The 27,173-nt window shown below is 41.7% G+C and overlaps 1 protein-coding gene across 5 annotated transcripts in view; it reads right to left on the bottom strand.

Moving 5' to 3' along the window:
• scap (SREBF chaperone) overlaps positions 1-27,173 on the bottom strand; it is a 128,096-nt gene that overhangs the window by 91,056 nt on the left and 9,867 nt on the right. Inside the window, exons 2-3 of one of the 5 annotated variants that reach the window (XM_059974348.1) lie at positions 23,795-23,938; positions 230-328 (exon numbers count right to left, since the gene is read on the bottom strand). The exons of 1 other annotated variant lie outside the window; for it this stretch is intronic. The gene's annotated coding sequence lies outside the window, so the exon portion shown is untranslated. Of the gene's footprint in view, positions 1-229; positions 329-17,678; positions 17,828-23,794; positions 23,939-27,173 lie in introns of those variants that run through there. 3 more of the 5 variants (XM_059974356.1, XM_059974334.1, XM_059974365.1) reach the window with 3 other exon arrangements.

Raw genomic sequence — 27,173 nt, 5'->3', positions numbered from 1 at the left:
AGATGGCAACCTCTTTAACATCAGGAGGCTCCTTGCAACCACCAAACTGCACAGAGAGCGGGTCCTGGAGCTGCAATATGCAGACAACTGTGCTTTTGTGGCCCATACTCAGGAGCATCTTCAGACTGTCCTTGCTGTGGCAGTACAGCAGAATGGGGCTGACTGTCAATAGCACCAAGACGGAAGTGGTTTGCCAATGAAGTACCAGTGTCCCACCCACTCAACCTACCTTCACTGGTGGTGATGAAAAGCTGTCAGTATTGCCATCTTTCAAACAACTGGGGAGCATTCTCTCTGAGGATAGCGGCGTTGACAATGACATCCAGAGCTGCATTAAACAGGCATCAGTTACCTTTGGGAGACTTCAGCGTAGAGTCTTTCAGAACAGGAGCCTTCGTCCCTCCACAAAGGTCACTGTGTACCAAATGGTCTGTGTCACCACCCTCCTTTATAGCTTTGAAGCTTGGGTAACCTACAGCCATCACATCAAGTCCTTGGAGCGCTTCGACATAAGCTGCTCCAGTGATTATTACCTGGCGTGAGCGGGTGCCTCACACTGAAATAACTGTAAAGACCAACAGCAGAAGTATTGAGACTATGATCACTCAGCATCAGCTGTAGTGGCTGGGGCACATGATAAGGATGCCCCCATGTCGCTACCCCACAAAGTGTTATACGGCCAGCTACATCATGATCAACACTCAGCTGAAGGGCTGAAGAAGTGCTATAAGGATCAGATGAAGAATACTTTAAGGAAGTGCAAGGTCAGACCCGAGGACCTGGAGGATGTTGCTGCTGACCGTAACACTTGGTGACAATTGTGTAGGGATGGGTGTTCGTATTCTGAAGATGCAAAGAACAACCAAAAGACAGAAGAGAGCCAGCAGAAATGCAGCCATGGTTGCCACCACTACCACATATACATGTCCTACCTGCAATAGAACTTGTAGGTCCAGCATAGGACTGTACAGTCATCAAAGGTCTCACCGTTAAAGGAGTGGACATCGTCATCGGATTTCGATGGACAACCAAAGAAGAAATGTCTAAACCATAACAGTTTTGAAACAAGCTGTGACTGTGCGGAGTAAATTTTAAAATGTTTCTCTCGCACCTCTCCCATAAAACTACTAACAAATTCTAAATATTTTGGAACTCATTGATAGAAAGTTAAGAAAAGTGCTTTCATTAATAATTAAGATTAATTCATATTCAAACAGATCTTCAGCCACGATCTTCCAATTTCTTGACAAAAGATTACTTACTGGTTAGCTTTCTCTGAAAAAAAAAACATCAAGTGACTTAAGTCTCCTTGAATCAGTCAGATACCTAAAAATTTACAGTAAGGAACCTAAATTTGGATTTTCCTTTCTATTCTTAGTACTGTAGTCTACTAATAACTTTAAATTGTAAATTCATTTGCCCTAGTATCATTGTTCATATCGTTCACGTAATTTTCTCAATCATGTAAAGTGTACCATTATGAGTATCTTGAAATTCCATAAACTTCATAATAAAAATTGTAATTACCCAGCATCTTCCAGCCATTTACCACTGTATAAAAAAACTGCCTCATAACTCTCCTTTAAATATTCCCCCTTTCATCTTAAAGCTAAGTTTTTCTCCTTTACTATGTAATAGTCTCACTCTGAGAAAAAGACTATTTCCTCTATTTGTACTTCTCAACAGCCTTAGTAACTTGGGGAAATTACACTACTTTTAGGTAATTTATAGGATCAATATATTTGTTAATCCCTAGTGCTTTGGTACAGGTAAATTTACTGTACAGCAGGGATGAGCACATGATGTTGTTCATCCGCATGGTAAACAGCTGAGAGTACTGCATTACATTGTGATAAAAGACATTCCACTTTATATCATTGAATTAAATTAAACTGCTCATGTCACATTTAGTTGGTTTAAGACTGGATGGAATGACATTGATTAATTTTCTTCAAGGCACACTCAGCACTAATTGTGATTTTGTTTTGTTACAAACCTTATTCTATATTACAAAGACATACCAGTTGGGTTAATTGGTCATTGTAAATTGTCCTGTGATTAGGATAGAGTTAAATAGGAGGATTGCTGGGCAGTGTGGCTCGTTGGGCCAGAAGATCATGTTCTGTGCTGTATCTCTAAATAAATAATTATCATCAAGCTCATACAGATCCGTCATGTATCTCGACAGAGGACTTGCCCCATCGTCTGTTACTAAGCATTGAATTAATATAGTCATTATGCCTTGAGTTGTTCAAAACCTGAATACATCAATATTCATTTTAAGCCAGTAAAAATTGCTAACAAATGAATAATATTGAACAATTGACCTCAACATTGACCGGCATAATGGCAATGTAATTTATGATAATTTCTGTCACCATCTAAAAGGATTGCAGTATACAGCACATTTAGTCATCAATCACATTAACTTAGCCAATCACACTTTAATAACTCCCTGTCCCTTTAAAACCATTTTAAGACCATGTAAAACCGTTTAAAGTGGGAATATATTGCAAAATACAGGTGAAGTTTCAAGACATGACACTTTGTTAACTGCCCTTTTCCAACTGTACTGCTAGGCATATTGAAGATCACACGTGCACTACAAAAAAAAATTGTTCACATTTTCCTTGTTTGGAAATTTTGGTTCAGCATTGAACAAAAGACAAAATTAGATATGCCAAAGTGGAAATCATGCACTAGAAGCTTCCTGCATCAGTCTGTGTGTATATCATTTAGACTAGAAACTGATGCACACACTTGTGTAAAGCTTTATGCATTTAAGTAGCAACAAGTGCATGATTTCTCTCACTGGTGCACAACAACGGGGAGGATTTTTGGAAGTTCCACACATCAGCTGAATATTTTATTTGGACTAAGGTCATGTCACTGCTTAGTAGAGGACATGCTTGTATCCTTTTTCAAAAATATCACTAAGCTTAAGAACAACTGTGAGGAAAACAGAGGAATGGATATGCTGAATTTTCAGGTGCCCTTGAAAAACCAGTGAAAGAGGTTGAAAGTTTATTGAAATTATATTAGTGAATACATCAAATTCAATCTAAATGGCAACTCTAAAATTACATACTAATCTACGCAAAACATTTCCAGTTGTAACCAAATTGAGGTGTGAATCACTAATCAAATCTCATCTTCTCATCAATGCACATGTGCAGTTACACAGTTCCAGCAATTCAACCATGGCATATGCTACAAAAGACCATGACCAATCATAGATCTCAACAAGCCATGGAAGAGCCCAATGTGCTCACAGACTCTTGTATTAGGTAGATGGTGTTAATGAACAAGGGACACCCAAGAAATATTACCTGCAGACCCCAGTTGATGAGCTGCTGGAAAATGACATTAACACTCTATCAAATCATCTGACAAATCCATCAACTACCAAATCACCAATCACATTCTGTGATGATTAAATGGTATCTTTGAAACAGATCCCAAGTCACAAGTTGTCCTCACTTTCTTACTTTGGAGCACAACTGGAGGCTGATCTCCAAGTCTTGTGAGCTGACACACAACTTATCCTTTTCTTCATCAGGAGAATTTAAAGGCAGCAGGCTATCTTGTAATTGACAGGTACACTGCTCTAAAACTATCCTGCATCTCCAATTGTTCTCATTTTCATTAGAGATGAAAAGATTTCGAGGGAGGACGCAAGACCTCCAGGGCGCCTTGAAGACAGCGATCTTGTGCAGCACAGCTCGATGAATACGGTTAAATATTCCCAATTCAGCCTGTTAGTGCTGAGAATCACAACTGCTTCCAAGGTCTGTACAGTTAACAAAGATGTCTTAATGTGACCGAATAAACTAAAGCTGCTTAAAACTGACGGAAACAATGCCAATTGTGACCGTACTTCTTGCCAGACTTCTGATAGGAAACGTGGCTGCTGGTCACGGATACAGGGGCATTTAAGAAAACAGGGTTTTTCAATTCCCAATACCAACTATCTGACTGGCAAACATATAGTCACCAGCAAATAAAATCGAAGATCTCAGAGCTAGGGTGCTGTATCTGAGGGACACAAGACCACATGCATTCTTTGTTTCAGGGAATTCTAGTTAACCCCTTCTGCACTGCACAGAGTGATTCAGATTGATGGGTTTGCGATACACTGTCAGAATAGGACTATAGAGTCTCACAGAAGCAGAGATGGAGGTGTATGCCTCATGATCAATTCCTCTTGGTGTACAGAAGTGTTAGTGATGTCCCAATTCTGCTCACCAGACCTGGAATATCTTGCAATTAAGTGCTGTCCATTTTACCTGACACTGGAGATTTCTGCAATCATTTTCATAGCGGTGTACATTCCACCTCAGGCCATTATCATACAGGCTCTATGATCTGAGCTATGAGATCAATATGTATGAAACAGCACACTCTGATGTCTTCACCATCACTCTGGAGGATTTTAACTAGGCCAGCTTGAAAAAGTCACTAAATACTTACCATCAAAAAATCACTTGTAGTAACAGCCGAAACAACACACTGGACCACTGTTACACCACCATCAAGAATGCTTACTTTGCTATTCCACCACACTTTAGAAAGTCTGATCACCTGGCTATTGTTCTACTCCAAGTATAGGCAGAGACTGAGGACTGCAGCATCAGAAGTGAGGACCAAGAAGGTATGGACAAGGGAAGCACATGAGCACCTACAGGACTGCTCTGAATTGGTACAGTGGAGTCTATTCAGGGATTTGTCTTCGAATCTGGATGAGTATGCTGGAGTTGTTACCAACTTCATTAAAATGCATGTGCATTAAAATGCTGTGCATTCCCAAACCAAAAGCCATGGATGTACCAGGAAACTCATCATCTGCTGAGGACAAGATCTATGGCATTTAAGTCTGGTGAACTAGGTCTGTGCAAGAAAACCAGGCATGACATGCAGAGGGCCATTTATGCAGGACATTACTTCCGACAAAGTTGGACCCAACAGCGTGAACTGGAAGTGATAGTTTGCTACCAGATGAGCTCAACACCTTCTATGCCCATTTTCAAAGGGAGAACAGCTGTGAAGATCCTTGCTGCACCCAGTGACCCTTTGATCCCTGTCTCAGAGGCTGATATTGGCCTGTCTTTAAGAAGGGTGAACCCTTGCAAGGCAGCAGGCTCCATAAGAGTACCTGGTAAGACTCTGAAAACTTGTGCCAACCAATTGGCTGGAGTACTCAAGGGCGTTTTCAATCTCTCACTGTTATGATCGGAAGTTCCCACCTGCTTCAAAAAGGCTACAATTATACTCGTGCCTAAGAAGAGTAGTGTGAGCTGCCTTAATGACTATCGCCCAGGAGCACTCACATCTACGGTAATGAAATGCTCTGAGAGGTTGATCACGGCTAGAATCAACTTCTGCCTCAGTAAGGATCTGGACCCACCCCAATTTCTCTATTGCTACAATAGGTCTACAGCAGATACAATATCAATGGTTCTTCACATAGCCTTAGATCACCTGGACAATACAAATACCAATGTCAGAATGCTGTTCGTTGACCGTAGCTCAGCATTTAACAACATCATTCTCACAGTCCTGAGCAATAAGCCTCAAAATTTGGGCCTCTGCATATCCCTCTGCAATTGGGTCTTCAACTCCCTAATCAGAAGACCACAATCTGTGCAGATTGATGATAATATCTCCTCCTCACCGATGATCAATACTGGCACACATCAGGAATGTGTGCTTAGCCCACTGCTCTACTACCTCTATACCCATGACTATGTAGCTCAAATAACATCTATAAATTTGCTGATAATACAACCATTGTTGGTAGAATCTCAGACAGAGATGGGAAGACATACAGGAGCAAGATATACCTGCTAGTTGACTGGTGTTGCAGCAACAACCTTGCACTCAATTGCACTCTTTGCTGATTGTGGACTTCAGGAAGGCAAAGATGAGGGGAACATGAACCAATCCTCATGGAAGGGTCAGAAGTGGAGAGAGTGAGCAATTTCAAGTTCCTGGGTGTCAAAATCTCTAAGGATCTAATCTGGTCTCAATATATCAATGAATCTATAAAAGCGGCAAAACAGCGGCTACATTTCAATAGGAGTTTGAAGCGATTTGGTTAGCCACCTAGAACGCTCAAAAACTTCTATAGATGTACCATGCAGAGCATTCTGGTAGGCTGAATCACTGTCTGGTATGCGGTGGGGGTGGGGGGGGGGGGTGCTATTGCACAGGACCAAAAGAAGCTACAGAAAATGAGTCAGATCCATCTTGGGTACCAGTCTCCGTAGTATCAAAGACACCTTCAAGGAGCAGTGCCTCAGAGGCAAAGGTGACATCCATTATTAAGGTCTGTCCCATCACCCAGGGCACGTGCTCTTCTCATTGTTACTGTCAGCAAGTACATTAGTCTGAAGGCACACACTCAGCGATTCAGGAACAGCTTCTTCCCCTCTGCCATAAAATTCCTAAATGGACATCGAACCAATGAACACTACCTCACTTTTTTAAAAAAAAGTATCACTTCTGTTTTTACACTACTTTAATCTATTTAATATACACATATATATAATTGATTTACTTACTTTTTTCTTTCTATATGATATTGTACTACATTGTACTACTGCTAAATTAACAAATTTCATAACACGTGCTGGTGATAATGAATCTCATTCTGCTTCTAAAAGGCCCGAAGGGTATACCAAAGTGGGTATCTCCATTCATGACTGACGAAGGGTCTCGGCCCGAAACGTTGACAGCGCTTCTCCCTATAGATGCTGCCTAGCCTGCTGTGTTCTACCAGCATTTTGTGTGTGTTGTTGTTTGAATTTCCAGCATCTGCAGATTCCCTCGTGTTATCTCCATTCATGATGTGTGTGGAATCTTCAGCACTGACAGTCTACAGTCTAAATATCCAGAGATCCAACCTGTTCAGAACACATGAACACAGCCAAGAACACATGCCAAGGATATTCCAAGGATAGAGAAGAGGAGCACTTCAAAGAAATCTTCAACAAAGAGGTTGTCCTTGGAAGTGATTGTCATTGATTCCACCCCACAGCACACTGGCCTTATGGTCCCACCATCAAAAGGCCAAGTGTCAACTGAGATAACAAATTCTCTGCAACTATAAAATATCTGTGCTGAAACAGGGCAGAGGTACCTCAGACACAAAGTCATAGTCATGCTTTATTATTGTTAAATGTATACTTTCTTCAAGTCTTACAGATGCACCATAGCAAATATCTGACATGGATACATTATAACTTGGTATGACAACTGTTCTGCTAAAGACCACAAAAAACATTGTTAAAAGCATTGCTTGCATGCCAATCAGACAGATCAATCCACATTCAAGCACACTGAGGTGCAACAAAAGAAAAACTATAACAGAATTCAGATGTACTTTTCCAATTAGAGAAAGATAGACAAACAAGGTACAAAGGCTGTGATGAGGTAGATTGAGATATCAAGAGTTCAGCTTTAGAATAATAGAAAGGTACATCTAGTTCATGCCAAACCAATTACTCTGACTATTCCTATCAATCTATACCAGGACCATAGCCCTCCATATCCTGACCACCCAATTACCTATCTGAACTTCTCTAAAATGTTGAAATCAAGCATGCATACACACTTGTGCTAGCAGCTTGTGCCACACTCTCACAATCCTCTGAGTGAATAAGTTTTCCCTCATGTTCCCCTTAAACTGTTCATCTTTCACCCTTAAACCAAGACCTCTCTTTGTAGTCCCACCCAACCTCAGTGGAAAAAGCCAACTTGCATTTACCCCATCTATAACCCATATAATTTTGTACACCTGTATTAATCCTCTCAATCTTCTACACTCCAAGGAATAAAATCCTAACCTATTCAATATTTCCTTGTAACTCAGCTCCTCTAGACCTGGTAAATTTTCTCTGCACTCTCTCAACCTTATTTATATCTTACCTATAACAGGTGATTACAACTACATACAATACTCCAAATTAGGCATCACTAATGTCTTATACAACTTCAACATAACATCCTATTTCCTATGTTCAATACTTTGATTTAAGAAGGCCAATATGCATAAAACTTTCTTTATAACCCTATCTACCTGTGACGCCACTTTCAATGAATTATATATCTGTATTCTACCCATCCTTTTGTTCTACCACACTCCTCAGTACCCAGCTGTGCACTGTGTAAAACCTGCCCTAGTTGGTCTTACCGAGGTATAGCACCTTGCATTAAATTCCATCTGCCATTTTCCCAGCTGGTCCACCCATCTGTCATTTTTCAACTTATTTTTCCAGCTGGTCCAGATCCTGCTGCCTGCCTATAGTTCCCTAATTTATTTTTAGAGCTTTTCCTGAACAGTGGAACAACACTGGCTATCCTCCAATCTTCTGGTACCTCACCTGTCCCTAAGAATGATTTAAACGTCTCAGCTAAAGCCCTGGCAACTTCTTCACTTGCCACCTGTCGGGTCCAAGGGAAGACCCTGTCAGACCCTGGGGATTTATCCACCCTAATTTAACCATATAAACCATATAACAATTACAGCACGGAAACAGGCCATCTCAGCCCTTCTAGTCCATGCCGAATGCTTACTCACACCTAGTCGCACCAACTCACACTCAGCCCATAACCCGCCATTCCTTTCCTGTCCATATATCTATCCAATTCGACTTCAAATAACAATACCAAACCTGCCTCTACCACTACTGGAAGCTCATTCCACACAGCTACCACTCTCTGAGTAAAGAAATTCCCCCTCGTGTTACCCTTAAACTTCTGCCCCCCAACTCTCAACTCATGTCCTCTTGTTTGAATCTTCCCTACTCTCAATGAAAAAAGTCTATCCACCTCAACTCTATCTATTCCCCTTATACCTCTATCAAGTTCCCCCTCAACCTTCTACGCTCCAAAGAATAAAGACCTAACTTGTTCAACCTTTCTCTGTAACTTAGGTGCTGAAACCCAGTAAATCTTCTCTGTACTCTATTTTGTTGACATCTTTCCTATAATTCAGTGACCAGAACTGTACACAATACTCCCAATTTGGCCTTACAAATGCCTTGTACAATTTTAACATTACATCCCAAATACTATACTCAATGCTCTGATTTATAAGGGCCAGCATACCAAAAGCTTTCTTCACCATCCTATCCACATGAGATTCCACCTTCAGGGAACTATGCACCATTATTCCTAGATCACTCTGTTCTACTGTATTCTTCAATGCCCTACCATTTACCATGTACGTCCTATTTGGATTATTCCTACCAAAATGTAGCACCTCACATTTATCAGCATTAAACTCCATCTGCCATCTTTCAACCCACTCTTCTAACTGGCCTAAATCTCTTTGCAAGCTTTGAAAACCTACTTCATTATCCACAACGCCACCTATCTTAGTATCATCTGCATACTTACTAATCCAATTTACCACCCCATCATCCAGATCATTAATGTATATGACAAAGGACACTGGACCCAGTACAGATCCCTGAGGCAAACCACTAGTCACCAGCCTCCAACCTGACAAACAGTTATCCACCACTACTCTCTGGCATCTCCCATCCAGCCACTGTTGAATCTATTTTACTACATCAACATTAATACCTAACGACTGAACCTTCCATGTGGAACCTTGTCAAAGGCCCTACTGAAGTCCATATAGACAACATCCACTGCTTTACTCTCGTCAACTTTCCTAGTAACCTCTTCAAAAAAATTCAATAAGATTTGTCAAACATGACTTCCATGCACAAATCCATGTTGACTGTTCCTAATCAGATGCTGTCTATCTAGGTAAGTATATATACCATCTCTCAGAATACTTTCCATTAATTTACCCACCACTGATGTCAAACTTACAGGCCTATAATTACTCTTAGAATCCTTTTTAAACAATGGAACAACATGAGCAATATGCCAATCCTCTGGCATCATTCCCGTTTCTAATGACATTTGAAATATTTCTGTCACAGCCCCTGCTATTTCTACACTAACTTCCCTCAAGGTCCTAGGAAATATCCTGTCAGGATCCGGAGATTTATCCACTCTTAGGTTCCTTAAAAACGCCAGTACTTCCTCCTCTTTAATCGTCATAGCTTCCATAACTTCCCTACTTGTTTCCCTTACCTTATACAATTCAATATCCTTCTCCTTCCTTAGCGAATACCGAAGAAAAGAACTTGTTCAAAATCTTCCCCATCTCTTTTGGCTCCACACATAGCTGTCCACTCTGATTCTCTAAGGGACCAACTTTATCCCTCACTATCCTTTTGCTATTAATATAACTGTAAAAACCCTTCAGATTTATTTTCACCTTACTTGCCAAAGCAACCTCATATCTTCTTTTAGCTTTTCTAACTTCTTTCCTAAGATTCTTTTTACATTATTTATATTCCTCCAGCACCTTATTTACTCCATGCTGCCCTATATTTATTGTAGATATCTCTCTTTTTCCGAACCAAGTTTCCAATATCCCTTGAAAACCATGGCTCTCTCAAACTTTTAACCTTTCTTTTCAACCTAACAAGAACATAAAGATTCTGTATCCCCAAAATTTCACCTTTAAATGACTTCCATTTCTCTATTACATCCTTCCCATAAAACAAATTGTCCTAATCCACTCCTAAATCCTTTCGCATCTCCTCAAAGTTAGCCTTTCTCCAATCAAAAATCTCAACCCTGGGTCCAGTCCTATCCTTCTCCATAATTATATTGTAACTAATGGAATTGTGATTACTGGACCCAAAGTGCTCCCCAAAACATACCTCCGTCAACTGACCTATCTCAGGAGATCCAACACTGCCCCTTCTCTAGTTGGTACCTCTATGCATTGCTGCAAAAAACTATACTGCACACATTTTACAAACTCCAAACCATCCATCCCTTTTACAGTATGGGTTTCCCAGTCTATGTGTGGAAAATTAAAATCTCCCACAATCATAACCCTGTGCTTTCTACAAATACCTGCTATCTCCTTGCAAATTTGCTCCTCCAATTCTCGCTCCCCATTAGGGGGTCTATAGTATACCCCGTGTTACTACACTTTTCCCATTCCTCAATTCCACCCAAATAGTCTCCCTAGACAAGCCCTCTAATCTATCCTGCCAGAGCACTGCCGTAATATTTTCTCTGACAAGCAATGCAACACCTCCCCCTCTTGTCCCTCCGATTCTATCACACCTGAAGCAACGAAATCCAGGAATATTTGGTTACCAATCACACCCCTCCTGCAACCATTTTTCACTAATAGCTACAACATCATATTTACAGGTATCAATCCATGCTCCAAGCTCATCCAGCTTTCTTACAATGCTCCTAGCATTAAAGTAAATGCATTTAAGAATTTCTCCACCTCTTCCTCTCTGTTTATCTTTAATGGTGCAAACAACTTTACTATCTTCTTTTCCTTCCTTCTCCCATACATCTGTTCCCACACTCTGGTTCCCCTCCCCCCTTGTATCTAGTTTAAATCCACTGGAGCCTCTTTTTGCCTCAGGACAGCAAACACCTCCTCCTCTATAATCTGTACAGGGTTCACAAGGTCGATGCTGCTTTGTCTCACTTCTATACACTCTATGTCCCATCTCCTGAGTAAATATGGATGCAAAAAATGTATTTATGATCTCCCCATCTCTTTTGGCTGCACACATGGATTACCATTCTGATCTTTCTGATGACCAATTTTGTCCCTTGCAATCCTTTTGCTTTTAAATTATCTGTAGAATCCCTTAGGATCTCCTTCACCTTGCCTGCTAGGGCAGCCCTCATGCCTTCCTTTAGTACTCCCAATTTCTTTAAGTGTAATCTTGCACTTCTTACACTCCATAAACACCCCATTTGTTCCCACCTGCCTATACCTACTATATATCTCTTTTTTCTCTTAACCAGGATCTCAATGTCTCTTGAAAACCAAAGTTCCCTATATCTTTCATCTTTACTTTTTATTCTGACAGGCACATACATATAAGCTTTGTACTCTCAAAATTTCACTTCTGAAAGCTTCCCAGTTATCAAGGCACTTTTGCCACAAAATAGCCTGTCCCAATCCACACTTGCCAGATCTTTTCTGATACCATCAAATTTGCTTTTCTCCAATTTAGATTCTCAACCCACAGACCAGACCTATCTTTTTCAATATTTACTATGAAACTAATGGGATTGTGATCACTAGATGCAAAGTGCTCCATACACAAACTTCTGTCTCATTTCCTAATAGCAGATCAAGTACTGCACACTCTCTCTTTTTGAGACTTCCATGTATTGATAAAGGAAACTTTCCTGAACACATTTAACAAACTCTATCCCATCTAGTCCTTCCACAGTATGAGAATCCCAGTCAAAATGTGGAAAGTTAAAATCACCTACAATAACAACCATATTTTATTTGCAATAGTCTGAGATCTCGCTGCAAATTTGTTCCTCTGAATCATCTGGCATGTTGGGTAGTCTGTAATATAGCTTCATTAATGTGGTCATGCCGTTCCAATTACTCAGTTTCACTCATAATGTCTCACTAGACAAGTTCTCCAGTCTGTCCTGAACACTGCCATGCCATTTTCCCTAACTAGTAACATGACTCCTCCTCCTCTAATTCTTCCTGTTCTGTTGCGTCTAAACTAACAGACCTCTGGAATAATGAGCTGTCAGTCCTTCCCCCTTCCTGTAACCAAATCTCACTAATGGCTACTATATAATAATTCCAGGTGTTGATCCATACACTGACCTCACAATACTTCTTGCATTGAAATACATGCAGCTCAGGACATCAGTTGTACCACACTCAACCTTTTTGGTTCCAGTCTTTTGCCTGAGGTTTTAACAACATCGGTCTCCACAACCTCTCCATTAATTGTTCTGGCACTCTGGTTCTCATCGTCCAGACAACTCTAGTTTAAACCTCATCGTGCAGCACCAAAAAACCTTCCTGCTAGGGTTTTAGTCCTCTTCCAGTTTAGGGGCCAACTGTCTATTCTGTACAGGTCGCACCTTCCCTGGAAGAGAGTCCAATGATCCAAAAATCTCAAGCCCTTCCTCCTACAACTACTCCTTAGTCACGCGTTAAAGATGTTCTTCCTATTTCTGGCCTCACTAGCATGTGGCATGCAGGTAGCAATCCAGAAATCACAACCCTGCAGATCCTGTCCTTTAACTTAGCACCTCACTCCCTGAACTCAATTTGCAGAACCTCGTCACTCTTCCTACCTGTGCCATTGGTGCCTACATGGACCTCGATCTTTAGCTCTTCACTCTCCCACTTATAAGAATGCTGAGGACTCGATCTGAAATATCACGGCCCCTGGCACTGGGAGGCAACATACCATCCAGGAATCTCATTTTCGTCCACAGAACCTCTTTTCTGTTCCCCTAACTAACGAATCCCCTATTAACACAGCTCACTTCTCCTCCCCCACTTCTCTTCTGAGTCACAGAGCTAGACTCAGTGCCAGAGATCTGACAGCTGTGACTTTCCTCTGTTAGGGTATCTCCCTCCCATCCCCGATAGTATCCAAAGTAATATACCTGTCATTGAGGGGGTTGGCCACAGGGGTACTCTACACTGCTTCCTTAACCACTTTCCCCTTCCTGACTGTCACCCAGTTTCCTGTGTTCAGCACCTTGGGTGTAACTATCTTTCTATATGTCCTATCTATCAGCCCTTGAGCTTCCTGAATGATCCAGAGTTCATCCAGTTCCAGCTTCAGCTCCTTAATGTGGAGTGTTAAAAGCTGCAGCTGGATGCACTTCTTACAGGCGTAGTCGAAAGGACACTGCAAGTCTCCCGCGTTCCCACATCCCACAAGAGGAGCATTCCACTGTCCTGCCAAGCATTTCTACACTTTTAGCTGAGCAAATCTAAATAAGGAAAAAGAATAAACTGTGGATCGGGGCGGGGAGGAGGGGATTTTTTGCCTTCTCTGACAAGACTCTCCTTGCTGAAGCCTTGAAGAGCTGAAGCCTCAAAATCCCCCCACTCCAACTCTATCCACTTCGTCAATGTCTGCTCCACCTGCCCCTGCTTTAGTTTAATTTGTTGTTGCCAATCAATCCTGAACACTGATTAGCCGCTGCTCAAATCTAACTACTGCAAGTTGCTGCCTGTTCTACTTAATCGGTAAACCTGTGTGAACTACGTCTTCTCAGGTTTCCGAGCTCTCTGAATGGGTGCCGCTCAAAGCTCCAAACTGCCATGAGTCATTAGCTTTTCTACTAAATCGGCAAACCTCGGTGAACTATGTCTTCTCAGGCTTCTGATCTCTCTGATTGGGCACTACTCAAGGCTACATTTATCAGACAAAAGGTCGGTTCAGGGGTCTTATGACAATGAGATAGAAGCTATCCTTGAGCATGGTGGTATGTGTTCTTAAGCTTTTCTATCAACTCTCTGATGGAAGGGGGAGAAGAGAAAATGACCGGGTAGGACGGATCACTGATTACATGAGCTGCTTTGCAGGCAGCAGGAAACGTAAACAGAGTCAATAAAGGGTAGGCTGGTTTTTGTAATAGACTGAGCAGTGTTCACATCACTGCAATTTTTTTGTTGCCATACCAAGTTATTACTTATCCAATCACAAATAAGAAAAAAATCTGCAGATGCTGGAAATCCAAGCAACACACACAAAATACCAGAGGTACTCTGCAAGCCAGGCAGCTTCTAAGGAAAGGTATACAGTTGATGTTTCGAGTGCAGACCCTTCAGCTGGACTGGAGTTCCTCTTGCCCTCATCTACCACTCCACTAGCCTCCATGTACAGCACATAACTCTCCATAACTTCCGCCATCTCCAACAGGATCTCATCACTAAACACATCTTTCCCTTTCCACTCCCTCCCCTGTGTTTTTCCCAGTGATTTCCACAGGGATCACTCCTACATGACCCTTGTCCATTTGTCCCTCCCCACTGACCTCTCTCCTGGCACTTATCCTTGTAAGCAGAACAAGTGATACACCTGCCCCCACCTCCTCTCTCACTACCTTTCATGGCCCCAAACAGACCTTCCAGCTGAGGTGACGCTTCATCTGTGAGTCAGTTGGCGTTGTATATTGTGTCTGGTGCTCCCAGCGTGGCCTTCTGTATATCGATGAGACCCGACACAGATTGGGAGACCGCTCCACCGAGCACCTACGCTCTGTCTGCCAGAAGAAGTGGGATCTCCCAGTGGCCACCCATTTCAATTCTACCTTCCATTCCAATATGTCAATCCATGACCTCCTTTACTGTCATGAGGCGGCCACACTCAAGTTGGAACAACAACACCTTATATTCCGTCTGGGTAGCCTCCAATCTGATGGCATGAACATTGATTTCTGAGACTTCCAGTAATGCCCTCCACTTCACCATTCCCCACCCCCCTTTTCCTTCTCTCACCTCATCTCCTTGCCTGCCCATCGCCTCCCTCTGGTGCTCCTCCCTGCTTTTCTTCCTTCCATGGTTTTCTGGTCCCTCCTATTAGATTCTCTCTTCTCCAGCCCTTTATGTCTTTCACCAATCAACTTCCCAGCTCTTTACTTCACCCCCCTCCCAATTTCATCTATCTCCTTGTATTTCTCGCTCCTCTTCCCCCACCTTTTATATCTACTCATCTTTTTCCCTCTCCAGTTCTGCTGAAGGGTCTCGGCCCGAAAAGTTGATAATATTCTTTTCCATTGAAGCTGCATGGCCTGCTGAATCCCTCCAGCATTTTGTGTGTGTTGCTTATTATGTGTGTTGCATTCAAGAGAGAGTTAGATAGAGCTCTTATAGATAGCGTGGTCAAGGGATACGGGGAGAGGGCAAGAACGGGGTACTGATTGTGTATGATCAATCATGATCACAGTGAATGGCGGTGCTGGCTAGAAGGGCCGAATGGCCTACTCCTGCACCTATTGTCTATTGGCTTATGATATATCCAGGTCAGATGTTTTATAAGGTGCACCTGTAAAATTAGTTGAAGGTCATTTGGGACTGAACTTCCTCAACCTTCTGTGGAAATAGGCAGTGATAGGCTTTCTTGGCAATAGCTTCAGCATTGCTGGGCCAGAACAAGTAATTGGTGATGCTTACTCCTAGAGATTTGATGCTCACAACCACATTCATCATCTCTATCTCAGCATCATTGATACAAAAGGGGCTTGTACTCTATCCTGCTTCCTGAAGTCAATGATTAGTACTTTTGTTTTGCTGATATTGATGTTGCCACCATGCTATCTCCTTCCTGTATTCTGTTGATGAGATCTTATCCATTACTGTGGTGTCATCTCTGAACTTATAAATGCAGTTACAGGATTATCTGGCAGAACAGTTGTGAGCATACAGTGAGTAAAGCAGAGGGCTAAGGACCCAGCCACGTGGGACAACAGTGCTGCGGATAAAGAGCATTTCAATGCGTTCGAACTACTGTTCAAATGTTTGAGGTGAGGCATTCAAAAAACAGTTCTGAACTGTCCTTATATTCCTAATCCAGTTAAGTCTTTGTTCAATAGCTGAACAGAAAGATGACAACCGTTGGTATATTAACCAGTGATGGTAGATGCCACTGGATGTTACGGGTAGCTTGTCAAGACTTTTCCTTAAAGACAACCAGTGCCAAGCAGCACTAATATTTCTCAGCCTCTGTGAATTGCTGTGTGGGTTTTGTTGTAATCAGGAATACATTTCCTCACCATCGCATAAGATTCACAATCAACAACAAACACGGCCATTTCTTTAACTTAAAATGCTGAATTATCACCACCTGTCTGTCATTTCTCCTTGTATGCCTTCAGCTACTAAGTCCACAAACTCTGTAAGTCACTCTCTATTTCTAACCCTTCAAACAGATATCTTTTTTGCCAGGTTTTCACTCATCTGACCCAACACCTCCTTATGGGCTGTATCATCTACTTTTTGTTTGGCAATGTTCCTCTGAAATATTTTGAGATGCTTTGCTAGCTAGACAGCACAACTTAAATAGAAAATATTGATTCTGTTGTCATTAGTGGAGTAGCAGCATGCAATGGTGATATTATGAAAGATACAAGAGCTGACCAAACAATGGGAAATGATATCTGCAGATTCTTGTTTGGCATTCCTGACCAGTACAAAAACGACCAGAGACAAAAATATACTTAAACCCTTTTAGTGATTATCCTTAATGTTGCAATGTAGCTTTGACTTTACAGGGAGCCATCCTGGAGCAGAAAATTACATTCAAGCAATTGTAATTGACACCATGAATCAGGAGTTTGCCTAGTACATGACAAACTGAAATGCTGATGATAATCACCTAGTACTTATAAGTTCAAGTTAGGATATCCATGTTTGTTTGTGAGAAGTTCAAGGATGACTTGCAAAGTCCATAGCACCTCACCTGAGTCTATTATTACTTGGCCCTTGGAGATCCCTGCAATCTGGACAAATGCATCTGGCTAAGCTGCCTGCCAGAAAATTCTTGTCCTCTCTATGAGCAGAAAGCATGAAGGCACTTCATTAGGAGTTTGAAGAGATTATTTGTTATTTCAGCGTACAGTACAAATTTATATGTGAACTGTGAAGAGCATTCTGATTGGTTGCATCAATGCCTGGTAATAGAGCCTGCAGTGCACAGGACTGCAAGAGAATTGAGCAAGCTGTAGTGTCAGCCAGTTCCATAATAAGCACAATTCACCTTTCCATTAAGGATGTCTTTAAGAGGAAGTGCCTTTAGAAGGTGACATCCATCTTTAAAGACCCTTCTTACCTGGGATAGGCCCCCTTCATATTACTGGAACTTGAAGATCCAAACTCAGTGTTTTAAGACCAGCTTCTTCCCTTTGCCATCAGAATTCCCAACAAGCCATGAACATTACCTTGTTATTCATCTTTCACCTTTGACTTTGACAGTCAGAGGTAGTCACCTTTTTCAAGCAGGCTTCAATTACACCGGTGCCCAAGAACATGGTAACCTGCCTCAATGATCATCGTCCAGTAACACTTACATCCAATGTGATGAAGTGTTTTGATAGGTTGGTGATGAAACAGATCAACTCCTGTCTGAAAAGTGACTTGAATCCAGTTCATTTTATCTCCCAGTACTTCAGGTCCACAGCAGATGCTATTTCATTGGCTCTTCACTCAACCCTGGAACATCTGAACAGCAAAGATGCATAAATCACAATGTTCTTTATCACAGCTCAGCATTCAATGCTACCATTCCCTCAAGAGCTTGTCCTCAATACCCCCTGTGCAATTAGATCCTCAGTTTCCTCACTTGCAGACTCCATTCAGTTCCAATTAGCAACAACATCTCCTTAACAATCTCCATCAACACAGGTGCACCATAAAGCTCGACTTGCTTTACACTTAAGACTGTGTGGCTAAACACAGCACCAGTTCTGCTATGAGGAGGGACCGAGTCACCTGTGACTGTACTCGCTGGAATTCAGAAGAATGAAAGAAGATCTTATAGAAATATATAAAATTATGAAAGGGATAGATAAGTTAGAAGCAGAAAAGTTGTTTCCATTGGTCGGTGAAACTAGAACTAAGGGACATAGCCTCAGGATTCAGGGGGAAAGATTTAGGATTGAGGAGGAGCTGCTATTCCCAGAGAGTGGCGAATCTGTGGAATTCTCTATCCAACAAAACAGTGGAGGCTACCTCAGTAAATATATTTAAGACAAGGTTGCATAGAGTTTTGCATAGTAGGGGAATTAAGGAAAAGGCAGGTAGGTGAAAATGAGTTCATAGCCATGATCTTATTTAATGATGGAGCAGCCTTGATGGGCCAGATGGCCTACTACTACTCCTATTTTTTATGTTCTTATGTTCAAGGACTCTTCACCTCACATTTATTGCCTAGTTACTTATTTTTATCTTCTGCTTCTGCAAAGTTTGATGACTTTTGCACACTGATTGTTCTGCTGTGTGGGATCTTTGATTGATTCTATTGTTTCTTGGATTTACTTCACTCAAGGTACAGAATCAAGAACTGATTTATGCATATTTCAGAAGCTGTTTGGTTGACAATGCACACCTAACAGGGATGGGCAAACACGTGAATATTGCACAATGATCAGCTTCATTGCTGTGAGATTGAAATAATACAGATTAATGTGATAAATTGGACGAAGTGCTAGATTGATCTTGGAGTAGGTTAAAAGCATAACATCACAGTCAGAACAGTCTGTACTGTTCGATGCTTTACGTTTGAAAATTGTTAAAAGAAAGGGGAGGGGAAATTGCATTTGGTGGTAGAATAATTTTATGTCCGGCACACATTACAAAGAATAGTTTGTTGAATGCGGACAATGGGATATTATAAGAACTAGGGATTGTCTAGCCTTGGCCTCTTTAGTTGGTGGGGGAGAAGCAGAGGTGTGAGAAATTGATGGAATGTGTCCAGCATACAACGCCCAAATGTAACTTGTGCTGTGTTGTAACTCCAAAAACTAATCAAAAGAAATCCACAGGAGCTGGGAAGACGAGTATTCTTAGTTTTACTTTAGTGAGGCATAATATTGTATGCCTTTCATGTACTTCTTACATATAACCCTGGAATGAATTATGTAAACAAAGAATGCCTAATCAAAAATATTTACATTATTACTCAATTACTGAATTATTGAATACACAACACTCTTCCCTGCTTAGCTATAAACTCCAACTAAAAAAAAGAATACATCTCAATTCAAATATGTAACGTATTGCTCCAGAGCAGCAATGGCTGGAGTTTCTGAGAGTAATTCAGGAGGCACAGGTCAGGTACATCCCAAAGAAGTAGTAGTCCAGAGGCAGAATGATGGAACCATGAGTGATATGGGAAGTCAAAGCCAACATAAAAAGCAAAAGAGAGGGCATATTCCAAGATGGCGGTGCGACGCAGCTTGCAGCGGCCACTCCGGAGCTGATTATCTGTTATTTGTGAAGTGGGTTGTCGTGCACAATCGTAATTGATTGAAAATGGACGTGAGAGCACGGAGGAACATCGGGAAATCTCCAGGAAGACCTTTCTCGTTGCTGCTGCTGCTGTGAAGTCCGGGACTCTGCTGGGAAGAACAGGCCCCCAGTCCTTGGGGTCGCACTGCCAATGGCCATTGGCGGGGCCATCTTAATACGCTCGGCAGAAGATGGTGCTCGGAGAAGCTGTGCCAGAGGGGATGATCGTCGGCTCGGAGTTTCGACGGACTCGGAGTCCGCTGCGGTCAGGTCACTTTCGGTGTGTGCTGCGTCTGCGAGGCTGGTTTCGACAGAGCTTTCACTGTGTGCTGATTCTGCAAGGCTGAGTCGGATGGCGCCGTGGAAATCCATAGCGGGGGTATTCCCTTCTGCCGCTGGCGTGGGATGGCGAGTCTGTCGGGACCCTGAGGACTTGTCGAAACTGTGTGGTGATTTCTTTTGAACTTATAGTCCTTTAACATCTTTGGACAATTTTTACTGTGCCCATGGTCTGTTTTTTTTTATCAATTATGCTATTGTTTACACTGTTATAACTATATGTTGTAACTATGTGGTTTTGTGCAGGTCTTGTAGCTTTAGTTTTTGGTCTTGTTTGTCTGGTGGGATTGGAGCTCCTTTCCAGGAAACGCGCTAAGACGGTAGCGTGATATTAATATGCAGCAGCCTCTCTGAACTCTGGATTGGGGATTGCCAAACATTATGTGGATTTTCTGGTGTAGTCTGTTTTGTCATATGCTTTTGTGATATCATTCTGGAGGAACGTTGTCACATTTTTTAAACTGCATTGCATCTGTGGTTTCTAAATGACAATAACCTGAATCTGAATATGATAGAGCAAAAATTGGTGTGAAGTTAAAGGATTGGGAAACTTACATAAAACAGAAGGCAACTAAAAAAGCCACAAGGAGAAAAAAGATGAAATACGAAACTAAGCTAGCCAAAGAGGGTACCAAAGGTTTTTACAAATATTTAAAGAGTGCTGCACATCAAGCTGCTTAACAAGAGCCCATGATATTACAAGAAAAGATACTTGTATGGATAGAGCTTTGGTTGACTGGCAGGAGGCAAAGAGCGAGAATAAAGGGAGCCGTTAGTGCCGGTGACTAGTGGTGTTCCGCAGGTGTTGGTGTTAGGACCACCTCTTTTTAAGTTATATGTCATTGAGATGGATGACAGATTTAACGGCTTTGTGGCCAAGTCTGTAGACAACGTGAAGATACAAGGGAGGCTGCGCAACTACTCAGACAAATTTGGAGGATGGGCAAGGATGCGGCAGATGGAAGACAGTGTCAGGAAGTGTACGATCATGCACTTCGGTAACAGGAAAAGAAGCACAAATGAGGAGAAAATTCAAAAATCCAAGTCCTCGCGCAGGATTCCCTAAAGGTTAATTTGCAGGATGAGTTGGTGGTAAAGGCGGCAAATGCAATGTTAGCATAAATTTCGAGAAGGCTAAAATATAAAAGCGAGGAAGTAATGATGCAGCTCTATAAGGCACTGGTGTAAGCAGTTCTTACTCTTGTGGGATGACATCCTTCTTGACTTGCAGATCACTCTGCTTGGCAAGTGAGATGTTAACTCATTCCACAGATGCTGCCTGACCTGCTGTGCCTCCAGCACTTATGCTTTCATCGCAATACATGTAATTTCCCTTCTTGTCCTCACTTGTAGACCAACAGACATTTCTCTTCTGGAACTTCAGAAAACCACAGTCACCCACTCCTATTTAAAATTCTTTCTTGATTACGCGATCCTTGCAAACTCCTAATCAATCACAGATCTTTCTTTCCATTTCTATTCCAACTCCATTTCAATCCTCTCAATGCAATAACTAATATTGGCTGTGACCAAATTATTGCACTCTGCAGATTTCATTATCACCATCATCTGTAATACACTTATCTGAGGCCCAAATCTATCATACTGCCTTAACTTGTCCCTATTCGTAATCAACTAATCAGTCAGGCATCTCAACTATGACTTCCATGCTCTTCATCACATTTTCAGAACGCTCGAAAATCATGCCTTGCACAATCACTTACCACAAGTGCACCGGAGTCCATGACAGCATGATCAAGTTTCTAATATATGTTAATATTTGTACTTGCAAACTGTAACTTTCTTAACCTCATCAGTTTGTACTAGTCATGGAGAAGCAAAATATCCTCCATGTGAACAACAGGAAGACCTCCTTCCAAGATCCATGCTAGTACTTCCCAGCAATTTATTAATACAACACAGACAGCATCCCATCTGGATGCATCACTGGTTGGTATGGTAACTGCTCTGCAGAAGACCACAAAACACTGCACTGAGCCCTGGACACGGCTCAGCACATCATAGAGACCAGCCTCCCCTCCATGGACTCTAGTCTACACTTCTCACTGCCTCGATAAAGCAGCCAACATCATCAAGCAAGCGTACATATTCCAGATATTCTCTCTTCTTCACCTGCCCCAAAGGCACATACCTTTGAAAAAAAAGCCTGAAAGCACACATCACCATGCTCAGGAGAGCAGGTGAGACTAATGAATGGTCCACTAAAATGGGGCTCTGACCTCACAGTCTACCTCATTATACCCTTAATCGTCTGCCTGCTCTGTATTTTCTCTGTTAATTTCTCTGCATTGTTAATTGTTTCCCACTTTTGATTGAAAATCACTATTCATTATCATTGTGATGGGACTGCCAAGATGCTGGAGCTGCAACAAAGGACTACATGGATCTAAGCAACAGAAAGAGTATGGAAAAAAAAGGGATATACAATTCTACAACCAATGGATCAGATCAGGCCAATGGAACTCCTTCCATGTTGTACGACGATCAAAGCTTAGCAGTCCCTCCACACTAGCTGTGAATGCTGATGATAACTAAACAGGCAGAAGAAGCTTCAAGAAATCCTCATCCTCAAACGTGGCAGGACCCAGCAACTGAACGTTAAAGACCACCCTGAAGCACTTGTAATTATGTTTTGCTACAAATGCTGATAGATGACCCATCTACCTTTCCTCCAAAAACCCCTAATATCACAGAATTCTAAATTCCTTGGTGTTTTATTTTGGAGGACCTGTCCTGAGCCTAGCACATAAGTGCAATTAGGCAGAAAGCACAGCAACTCCTCTACTTCTTTAGGAGTTTGTGAAGATTTAGCAAGACATCTAAAACTTTGTCAAACTTTTAATGATGAGTAGTGAACAGTATATTGACTGTTGGCATACAGCCTGGTATGGAAACACCAATGCCCTTGAATGGAAAATCCTATAAAACATAGTAGGTACTACCCAGCCCATCATGCATAAAGTCCTCCCCACCACTGAGCACATCTACACGCAATGCGATCGCAGGAAAGCAACATCCATCACCAGTGGCCCCCACCACCCAGAACACATTTTCTTCTCGCTGCTGCTGTCAGGAAGGTACAGGAGTTTCAGGGCTCATACCACCAGTTTTAGGAACAGTTAATACTTACCCCCTCAACCATCAGGCACTTGAACCAGAGGGGTTCAACTTCATGCTCTCCACTGTTCCCACAACCTATGGACTCATTTTCAAGAACTCTTTATCTCATGTTCTCTATAGTTATTGCTTACTTATTTAGTTAATATTTCTTTCTTTCTGTATTTGCACAGTTCGTTGTCTTTTGCACATCAGTTCAAGGCCCAAGTTGGTGTGGTCTTTCACTGATTCTATTATGGTATTTTTCTATGGATTTATTGGGTATTTTTGCAAGAAAATTAATCTCCAGGTTGCATAAGGTGGCATATATTTTACTTTGATAATAAATTTACTTTGAACTTTAGCCAATTTGATTCACTTATACACCACATGCCACATGACCTCCTGGCCGCAGGACAAGAGTTGCACTCAAAAATTATCATGCCTATACCCAAGCTGTTCTAGTATTACTGCAACACTAACCTTTACCCAAGCATGTTGGTTATGAATAATCCACATTAGGCAAGGTAAAATTGAATCTTGCTGATTGTAACATTATCAAATGGCATTTATTCCAAACTGATGTCCAATTTGAATTTTTCCAGAGCTGCTTCCTCAGCACAGCCTCTGTTCAAAGAGATAAATACTGGAGGTAAAATATGAATGATTATCCTTGAATTTATTGCAGTAGAAAACAAATATATCAACAAAGCCTGGTTAGACATTAAATCACTTAATATCAAGGGAAACAGACTCCAATGGCTAGGCTCAGTCTTCTCAGAGAAAAAAATAGTTGTACTTGTTGGAGTTTGATCATCCTAGCCACAGGACATAGCTGTAGGAGTGACTCATTGATCCAACAATTTACAGGTGTTTTACTAATAAAACAGAATTCTGGAGGAACACAGTGAAGCACCTATGAAGCAAAAACATGAATGTCAACATTTCAGGCCAAGTCACTGCATCAGGACAGATTGTCAGCATGTCACAATTCAAGGCCAGGTAGAAGAGAACAAGCAGACGACAGGTGGAAGCAAGTGAGGGCGAAATAGGGCAGGGGTTGGCAGGTGATAGGTGGAAGGAGATGATGGCCAGATGGAAGCAAGTGTTAAGGGATAATAGGAAAGAAAGAGAATGGAAAAGATGAAAAAAGTGGGATGAAAATTAGGTAAACAGAAGAGTGTGAAGCATGAGTGGGAGGAGAACAAACAATATGTACCACCTGAAAACAGAAAATTCAAGTGTTCAAGTCCAAGCTACCTAACATAATACAAGATGTTGTTCTTACAATTTGAACTTGGTCTTCTATAATCCTGGATAAGGTCAAGGTCAGCTACCAACAACTGTACCCAAAACATAAATTTTCCTCTACATTCACAATCCTGATGCAGGGTCTCAACATGACAGGTTGACTATCCTTTTGCTTCCAGATCCTGTAGTTTCTCAGCATATTTTCCTCCAGCATTTGCTTTCTTGATTCATTGATGATAAACTTTCCACCATAGCGTCTGACAAGCAATAATACAGAAAATGCTAAAATGTACTCAAAGCTGGTTCCTTAATGTTGTTTTAGCTGGGGGATAGTGGGGATAAGACCTGCTCCTTATTAAATGATCCCAGTGGTGTGTGTAGCCTCTGACAACCAAGTCCAGCTCTTGGCTTTCACATGAGGCTTAGCTACTACGCCCAGATGAAGGGGCAAAGGCAGGTTACAGAAATATTAAAACCATTCACTTAGGGCAGATGGGACTCGTAACCCATGTTTGGCAGAAGGAAAAAGCTCATCTGAAACCGCCACTGCCTTGCACTATACCCACTCATGAGGAAGGCTTCAGGAGTAAACCCCAAGGATGGGCAACTCCTGTGATCCAGCTGGTGCCAAACTGCTTTGGTTTTGATTCATCAGCTGCGTGGAGAGAGGGAGCCTGCTACATGTGTGACCGCTCTCTCTCCATATCATACTGCCCTCCCTGGCTTGCATTATCACGTAGACAGCTGGAACAGAACATCTATGGTCAACCCTGACCAGTGGAGGGCCTCACTCATCAGTTCAAATTGTAAGAACAGCATCTTGTATTCAGAGAACATATGTGAAGACTGAGAGTTAATATTAAGTTCATTCTGGTTCTCTCTCCACAGTTGTTGCATTGACTTGTGGAGTCAACATTACCTATTATTTATTTCCAATTCTATCTTGCAGGTTTCTTTGGATGTTAGTTCAACCAGGAATCTGCTGCTGGTATCCCGCCCACATCAATTCTTATTCAAACCTCCACCACATCCTCTGAATAAATACCAGTGCCCACGCAACATATACTTAATGTTTTCTTACTTTGATTTGTTCAATAGTTAAGATTGTATCTATCTTTAGATCATATTTCATAATACTTGTTCACCAGTTTATTACTTGGTATCTACATTCCATGACCTAGGAACGTAATGAACCATAAAAGGCCAAAATTCATAAGGCAGTTACTTTTCTTTATCATTCCCATTCCACCTACCCGTTCAACTGTGAACATAATGCACTCTTTGAGACACACCCTATAAGATATTTTATTTAAAATGAAGCATTTAACATGTAATGTGTAGTAAATCAATTAGTCATAATCAGTCACCATACAAATAAAATTCTTTGACAGATGATGAAAGAACCTTGTTAAATTATATTATTAATCAATGCTTACATGAATCTTCTGTAAAGGAACAATATGGTGTATGGAACAGAAGACCTATCCAACAGCTACCAATGCTCCTGAACTCACAGTCACTATTGTAGGGATAAGATCAGTCTTCTGGAATGACACCATGGAAAGCATCTGGCTCAGATGGTGTCCCTGGTATTGTTTCTCGATCTTGTGAAAATCAAGAAGCTGGGGTATTTGCATGCATTTTTTAGCCCTTCCTTGCTTCAGTCTGAGGTTCCCACCTGCTTTAATAAGACCATTATTATCCTGTTAGCTAAGAAAAACAAGATAACACACCTTAATAAGTACCTCTCAGTGGTTCTGACATCCATGATCTTGAAGTGTTTTAGAGGCTGGTCATGGTGTGCATTAACTCCAGCCTCCCAGACAACCTCAACCCAATGCAATTCCCTTACCATTGAAACATGACTGCAGCAGAAGCTGTCTCCCTGACCCTATGCTCATCTCTGAAGCATCAGAACTGTTATGCTAGACTACTATTTATTGACTTTAGCTCCACCATCAACAACATAATTCTAAGCAAGCTCATCTCCACATTGCTGGAGCTAGGACTCAACACCCCTCTTTGCGCCCTTCGTTGACTTCCTGACCAGCAGACACCAATCAGTAAGGATAGGCAGCAACACGTCCACCATGATTATCTTCAACACTGGTGCACCACACGGCTCCTTCTTCTGCTCCCCTATTGTTCCCTATACACTCATGACTGCATGGCCAGATTCTGCTTTTAATTCCAGCAGAGGTTCCCAACCTAAAATCCAGACCCCTTGTTTAATGGTACTGGTCTATGGCATAAAAAAGGATGGGAACCCCTGATCTACAGGTTTGCAGATGATACCACTGTAGTGGGCCATATTTTAAATAACCATGAGTCAGAATACTGGAACGCAATAGAGTGCCTAATGACATGGTGCTTTGACAACAATCAATCTCAGCAAAATGAAAGAGATGGTCATTGACTTCAGGATGGGGGAGGGGCTCCTGTTCACATCAATCGCACAGATGTCAGGAGGGTTGACAGAATCAAGATCCTGGGAGTGAACATCACCAATAACCAACCCTGGTCCAACCACGTTGACTCCATGGCCAAGTAAGCTTTCCAGCAGCTTTACTTCCTCGCGCATTTGACATGTCCCCTTTGACCATAACAAATT

This window comes from Hypanus sabinus, chromosome 1 (genome assembly GCF_030144855.1).
Source record: "Hypanus sabinus isolate sHypSab1 chromosome 1, sHypSab1.hap1, whole genome shotgun sequence".
NCBI lineage: Eukaryota > Metazoa > Chordata > Chondrichthyes > Myliobatiformes > Dasyatidae > Hypanus > Hypanus sabinus.
The sequence above is the reverse complement of the archived record's forward strand: the minus strand, read 5'-3'. Positions and strand labels throughout refer to the sequence as shown.